This window comes from Lupinus angustifolius, chromosome LG15 (assembly GCF_001865875.1).
Source record: "Lupinus angustifolius cultivar Tanjil chromosome LG15, LupAngTanjil_v1.0, whole genome shotgun sequence".
Taxonomy (NCBI): Eukaryota; Viridiplantae; Streptophyta; class Magnoliopsida; order Fabales; family Fabaceae; genus Lupinus; species Lupinus angustifolius.
The window spans coordinates 13,934,819-13,942,301 of NC_032023.1; the positions used below are offsets into that span (position 1 = coordinate 13,934,819).

Consider the following 7,483-nt stretch of genomic DNA (forward strand, 5'->3'; position numbering starts at 1 on the left):
TGTCTCACCTATCGAAGTAGAAATTCCTTCACTGAGAGTCTCGATGGAATCAGAGCTAGAAGAGTCTGAATGGGTCAAAGCAAGGTATGAGCAGTTGAATATGATCGAAGAGAAAAGGTTAGCAGCCATCTGCCATGGCCAATTGTACCAGGGAAGGGTGGCAAGAGCTTTCGACAAGAAGGTGAGTCCTAGAGAGTTCGAGGTGGGAGACTTGGTACTTAAGAAGATCCTCCCAAATCAGGAAGATGCTCGCGAAAAGTGGGCTCCAAACTATGAAGGTCCTTATATTGTCAAGAATGTATTCTCAGGAGGGGATTTGATTTTGCAAGACATGGATGGTAACGTCCTACCCAGACCTGTGAACACAGATGCGGTAAAGAGATATTATGCCTAAAAAAAAATAAAAATAAAAGAGGCCCGTTAGGTTGAAAACCCGAAAGGGCGGCCTAAGCAAAAATTAGGATAAGAATAAAAGCATGTTAGGTTGAAAACCCGTAAGGGCGGCCTTAGCAAAAATTAAGGCAAGTAAATAAATAAATAAAAAGGGGGCATTTCTCTCACAAGTTTACCACATCAGGGTCAAATCAAAATCCTTCATGTGTTTGTGCACCTAGTAGAGGTTGAAAAAGTTGCGAGCAATATGGAGTGGAAATGGGAGTTCCATGTAGGGTCATGCCAGCTTGGTGTTACGGGCTAGTTACTCGGATGTAGTGGAAGATTGATGGATGAATTAGCAATTACTTTATACTAGGGCAAAAAAATGGATTTGAATTACTTTATACTGGGGCAAAAATTTTTGCAAAATTTTTGTAACTTGTATTGTCATGTATAACATATATACCCTCAAATCTTCCATGTATAACTCTTTGAATATCAATAGAAGAAAGTTCATTCATCTCTCCACAATACCTATGTGCATGCATGTTTACTTAGATAAATCTCAAGTTATATAGATATAATGTTCAAACTTCATTATCAAACAACTTTATGACAATATACCTCACTAGTGATTCAGACCAATAAAATTCATCAAGTACTAAACCCAGTGTGAATATCGACAAGGAAGCAAATGTTATGTCTTCTACTGATGAAGAAAGGAGACACCTCAAATGTATCTTGTGGTTCAAAAAAAAGGGTGAAGGAATAAAAATGTGACCGATAAGAGTTGGATTGGTTGTTGTGTGTCAAGAAAGTGCAATGATTTCGTGATCAGCCAACTTCATAATGATAATTAAGTCATTCACATATGTGTAGTCCATTTTTCATGCATCATCACAAACATCTTCAAATTATGCATGCATCATTTGCATTCGCACCATCATATGCATTCAGCCATAGTCTCATCTCGAGATATCCATCTAAGTTTTGATCCAGGGGCCCTTGTTGTTTGTGTTTTCCCGTGTTTCACCTTTTGCACCCCGACCCCTCAGCGGTCGCGTGATTGTGCTGACCCCCCAGTGGTCTATTGTTCCTTTTGCCCCCCGACCCCTCAGCACTCGCGCGATTGTGCTGGCCCCTCAGTGGTCTTTCGTTCCTTTTGCACCCCGACCCCTCAGCGGTCACATGATCGTGCTTTGACCCCTCAGTGGTCTCTTTTAGACAATCTTTGGATTCGTGAACTCTTTACCCAATAACCTCGAGCTCATGTTGTGTGCTTGAGCTTGAGACTTTTTCCCACCGTATGTTATTCCCTAGTCAAAATTTGGTCTTTTTTATCTTTACTTTCTTATCACCAGGATAACTTTAGTAACATTTGTTACTCTTATTATCCAATGAAAAGCAAGTAAAAAGGGGCAACTGTAAATACCTCATTTTGACTAAGGTATTTTTATTTTTTTTAAAATGCAAAAATCAGATTTTGAGGGGTTGTGGTAAATGAGGTTTTTTTCCCCTAGCACAACCAAGTTAGGGTAACTTAACCCTTATCTTCACTACCCTTATAAGCCAAAAATAGAAAAAAAAAAGAAGGCAACCAGAAAGAAAAGAGAGAAGAGGCAAAGAGACATACACAAAAGAGGCCAAGTAGAAGAAGAAGGAAGCAAGGAGAAGCAACTTGAACCATCATCTTCTTCACCCACACATAAAGTTAATAAAAAAGGTTTGGGCTCTACTTTTATGTGTTTGTTTTTGCTGTCATTTTTATCATTGAAGTGTAAGAGCTTGTTCCTTGTGGTTTGAAAAGGGTGGTGGTGGTGTGCCGCCACCCATGGTGGTTGTTTGGCCATGGGAGCCACCCGCACCTCCTCACTTTTGTGCCCATCTCCTTATAGTATTAGTGGCTGCCCCCTTATGGAGCCTCCATGTGCTCAGCCACGTCCAGAGGGGACAGTGGCTTCGCCACCGCGTTCTGTGGCAGCGCCGCCGCCGCCGGCGCAGTTCCGGCCATGAAAGGGGTTGCCATGGTGGTCACCCCAAATTGATTTTAACCTAAACCCCCAAATTGATTTTAAACCCTAAACCCCCAAATTGATTTTAACCTAAACCCTAAATTGATTTTAACCCTAAACCCCTAATTTAATTCTTTTACCTTGTTCCTGTTTAGTGCTTAGTTTGTCTTTTTTTAACTTTTTTTATTTATTCCCATTTCTTCTTCCGTCACCACTATACGTGGTTCTTTATATGTATGTTTTGCTATTTTATTAATTATTTGTTTTATAACTATTTGTTTATTCAATAGTAAATGCATATACATATATATAAAATACAAAGGAAATTTATATAAATCAATAAAAGGTAGTGCATTATGAGACTAGTTCCCTGTCGCATTATCTTGAATTGACATTTTCTAAATTAAATCAATAAGAGATAGTGCACTATGGGGCTAGTTCCCTGTTGCATTATCTTGAATTGACATTTTTAATAAAATCAAGGAGAGTTAGTACACTATGGGACTAGTTCCCCGTCGTATTATCTTGAATTGACATTTTCTAAATTAAATCAATAAGGGATAGTGCACTATGAGACTAGTTCTCTGTCGCATTATCTTGAATTGACATTTTCTAAACTAAATCAATAAGAGACTATGGGACTAGTTCCCCGTCGTATTATCTTGAATTGACATTTTCTAAATTAAATCAATAAGAGATAGTGCACTATGGGACTAGTTCCCTGTTGCATTATCTTGAATTGACATTTTCTAAATTAAATCAATAAGGGATAATGCACTATGAGACTAGTTCTCTGTCGCATTATCTTGAATTGACATTTTTAATAAAATCAAGGAGAGTTAGTGCACTATGGGACTAGTTCCTTGTCGCATTATCTTGAATTGACATTTTTAATAAAATCAAGGAGAGTTAGTACACTATGGGGCTAGTTCTCTGTCACATTATCTTGAATTGACATTTTCTAAATTAAATCAATAATGGGTGGTGCACTATGCGACTAGTTCCTTGTCGCATTATCTTGAATTGACATTTTGTAAATAAATTCAAGGAGAGGTAGGACACTATGAGACTCGTGCTCTGTCGCGTTATCTCGAATTGACGCTTTAAAAAGATATAATTTAATCAAATCAAACTTATTTTAGAAAGAACTATGTAGCCTTGATTTCTCTATTACAGCTAGAGATACGTAGGAGTAGGTCATTCCCTCTCAGGCACAAAAATATAAAAAAAAAACATTTTTTTTGTCTTTCTTTATTGTGATTTAATAAAACGAAGATAAAATTAAGATTTTAAACGAATATCCACATTATTAATCTAGGTACCATTTTTTTAACGGGCGGTATGAGGTGCCTTACATCTTCCTCATCCGTAACCGACTCCCGAACTCATTTTTTTATTCATGAGCGAGTAAATCTTTCAAAAATTGGTTTTTTCATGTTTTTCCTCTAAAACAACATCGATGGCGACTCCATTGCATTTATTTGCGCACTTCCCGTCGCGCCCGCAAAAGTGGGGTAGTGACACTTTCTTTGTCGATCGTTCTTGCCTGAAACTTAATTGGAATCGCGGAATAGAATTTTTATTAATGTCCACGTTTTTGTGTATGAAAATGGGATGAAATTTATATGGCATAAATGTGTTGTATGTAGGCACGCTTTTGTATATACTCTCTTTGTCTTTTTATTTTTATGTTTGGATAAAAGAAAATGGATAAGAATGAAGGGGGGAATGCGCTACAAGCACAGTAGCTTGATAAGCCAAGGAGGTTCGCCACAAGGAAGGATCCTTGATAAGAACAAGGTTAAGGCGCCACACCAATGGTGATAAGCCTATGAACACCATAAGGATGGATCCTTGATAAGTTCTAAGTGTAGGAGCAAAGCTCAACTTCCAATGGAAATTATCCAACTAAAATACAACTAAAATCTGAATTGTTTTATTCATAAGGCAATTCGGTTACATATAGGCCAAGCCTTGATTCAGCTTGAATGAGTGCGTAAATTACATTGATTTGCATTCAACTACCTTATTGATTCAAATAAAAAACGTGTGGAGCACTTTGATGAGGATTAATGCTCATGAAATTCTTTCCATATGGGGCTGTTCTTGGTTGGCTACTTTCCTTTTGTTTCTTCCTCAAAGAAAACGTGTACCAAGCCCTCTTAATAGGAGAATTCGGTTGCTTGGGTGTTGTAGTTGCCTTGGCCGAATTCCCACATGTGTAAATCTCAATTTGGTAAGTTTTTAAAGCTTGCCATTATCTTCATGATTTGGAGAAGATTTGAATTATGATTGCCTTGGCCTAATTCCCACTTGTGCTAATCTTGAATAAGGAAATTTTTTTAATGGATTCCCTTGCATTTACACGCCATCCTCACATAAGGAAAGTTTTGGACCTCCTTGATGGCATTCCAATCTGAGTTGAATTGAATAAGGGAAGTTTTTGAATGGATTCCCTTGCCTTTACACACCATCCTCATATATGGAAAGTTTTGGACCTCCTTGATTGCATTCCAATCTGATTTGTTTGGATTAGGAAACAAATTCCATGGTTTGATGATCCCTTGGTATTTGCCTTAGAAGATCCCCACGTGCTCTTCCAAAATAGGTAAGACTTCATGATGTCTTCATGGCCTTTCAAAGGTGGATGCACGATTTTTATGATGTTTCCACGTGCCCTTCTAGTACTTAATTCCTTGGCCACTATTGGACCATGTTACAAGGAAATAAATACATTTCCAACCCTCATATTACATGATTTTAATGAAACTAAATAAAATACTTAGATAATAATTAAAATAAATCCTAAGACTAAAATAAATCCTAAGACTACCCATGAGAATAAAATCTCAATTTATTGAAAATAATAACAAAAAAACTATTATAATTTCCTTCCAAGAATTTGGGCTCCAAGTGGCTCTCTTACTTGTAAGATTGTCCTCTACAATCATAGGTTGCCCCCTTGGTTTATATCATACCCTCCTTCTTGAAGGGAATTTGACCTCAAATTCAAGTGGTCATATTTTCCTGGATCAAAAACTCGCCACTTGAGTTGCTTATGATCCCATACATATGCATCTTCTTCTCCCAGATTAAAAGCAATTTTCGTCGACCTTTCAATCCACCTTTCTACATATTCATCAAGGGTTACCCCTTTGACAAATAAGTTAACAATTTGACAAACACCAATGACTTCTTTGGAAGGAGAAAAATGAGTAATTTCTGAATACCCAATTTTCACAATTATATATGATGCTTCATATTGTTTGTCTTCAACAATTGCACATGATCCACAACTCCATTAAGGTCCACACGTTGAATAGCATGTGGAATAACAGTAATGACTTCTTTGGGAAATAATTTACAAACTCCCTGCAAAAATTGTTCAAAATATTTTGATAAACAATTTTTATTTGTTTGGTTAGTGATAAGAAAGAAATTCCCACAAGAGGGTAGGTATAGGGGTTGCCTTGAAACTAAAGCACTCTTAACCTCACTTTGAATTTTTCTCATAGTGTTTGCACTCATTGTGTTTACACTTAGTGTGTTTTCACTCGAAGCACTTTCACTCAAAGTAATTTCACTTACAGTATTCTCATCATTCAAAGTATTCCCATCATTCAAAGTATTTTCCTCACTCTCAAGTGTTTCACTCAAACCTTCCCTACTCACAACATATTCACTCAAATCATCCCTTCTCACAAGTGATTCGCTCATGACTTCGGGTTCTCTTGTTCTTCTTGTGGTTTCACATTGTAATGCCTTTTTGAAGACCCTTACGAAGTCTATTGGCTCAGACTCCCTTTGGTGGGCTTGGGTTGGCTTGGTAATTTTTTGTGATTGTCTTGTCGATAGGCTTTTGGAGCATATCTACTTCTCCTTTCTGATTCAAAACCACTCGAATCAATAACATGACGCCTCTCATTTTGAATCCTCAATTGCTCTATTTGCCTTTGGAGGGTTTGGAGTTGGGTGTTCATCGTCTGAAAGATTAAGGCCATGTTTTCTGTCCTTGGATATTTGGTTGGACTTCTGTCTGGACTGGACATTATGATGGACTTTCAAGCAAGAAGTGGCTGACCTCATTTTCCATAACTTGATTTTCCGAAAGTTTCCTCACCAAGCAAGATTTAAAATGTGACATGACTCAGACCTTTCAAGAAAGAAGTGGCTCTGATACCACTTGATGCGAACCTCCAGGGGGTGGTTTGCTTTCTTTGTCGATCGTTCTTGCCTGAAACTTAATTGGAATAGCGGAATAGAATTTTTTTTTATTTTTATGTTTGGATAAAAGAAAATGGATAAGAATGAAGGGGGGAAGGCGCCACAAGCAAAGTAGCTTGATAAGCCAAGGAGGTTCGCCACAAGGAAGGATCCTTGATAAAAACAAGGTTAAGGTGTCATACCAATGGTGATAAGCCTATGAACACCACAAGGATGGATCCTTGATAAGTTCTAAGTGTAGGAGCAAAGCTCAACTTGCAATGGAAATTATCCAACTAAAATATGAATTGATTTATTCATAAGGCAATTCGGTTATCAAGCCTTGATTCAACATGAATGAGTGAGTAAATTACATTGATTTGCATTCAACTACCTTATTGATTCAAATAAAAAACGTTTGGAGCACTTTGATGAGGATTAATGCTCATGAAATTCTTTCCATATGGGGATGTTCTTGGTTGACTACTTTCTTTTTGTTTCTTCCTCAAAGAAAACGTGTACCAAGCCCTCTTAATAGGAGAATTCGGTTGCTTGGGTGTTGTAGTTGCCTTGGCCGAATTCCCACATGTGTAAATCTCAATTTGGTAAGTTTTTAAAGCTTGCCATTATCTTCATGATTTGGAGAAGATTTGAATTCTGATTGCCTTGGCCTAATTCCCACTTGTGCTAATCTTGAATAAGGAAAGTTTTTTAATGGATTCCCTTGCATTTACAGGCCATCCTCACACGTAAGGAAAGTTTTGGACCTCCTTGATGGCATTCCAATCTGAGTTGAATTGAATAAGGGAAGTTTTTGAATGGATTCCCTTGCCTTTACACGCCATCCACATATATGGAAAGTTTTGGACCTCCTTGATGGCATTCCAATCTGA

At 37.6% G+C, this 7,483-nt stretch overlaps 1 long non-coding RNA gene across 1 annotated transcript in view; it reads right to left on the reverse strand.

Moving 5' to 3' along the window:
- LOC109327371 overlaps nt 5,359-7,483 on the reverse strand; it is a 13,368-nt gene continuing 11,243 nt past the window's right edge. The window contains exon 3 of the long non-coding RNA XR_002105332.1: nt 5,359-5,369. This is a non-coding gene — a long non-coding RNA (uncharacterized LOC109327371). The remainder of the gene's footprint in view (nt 5,370-7,483) is intronic.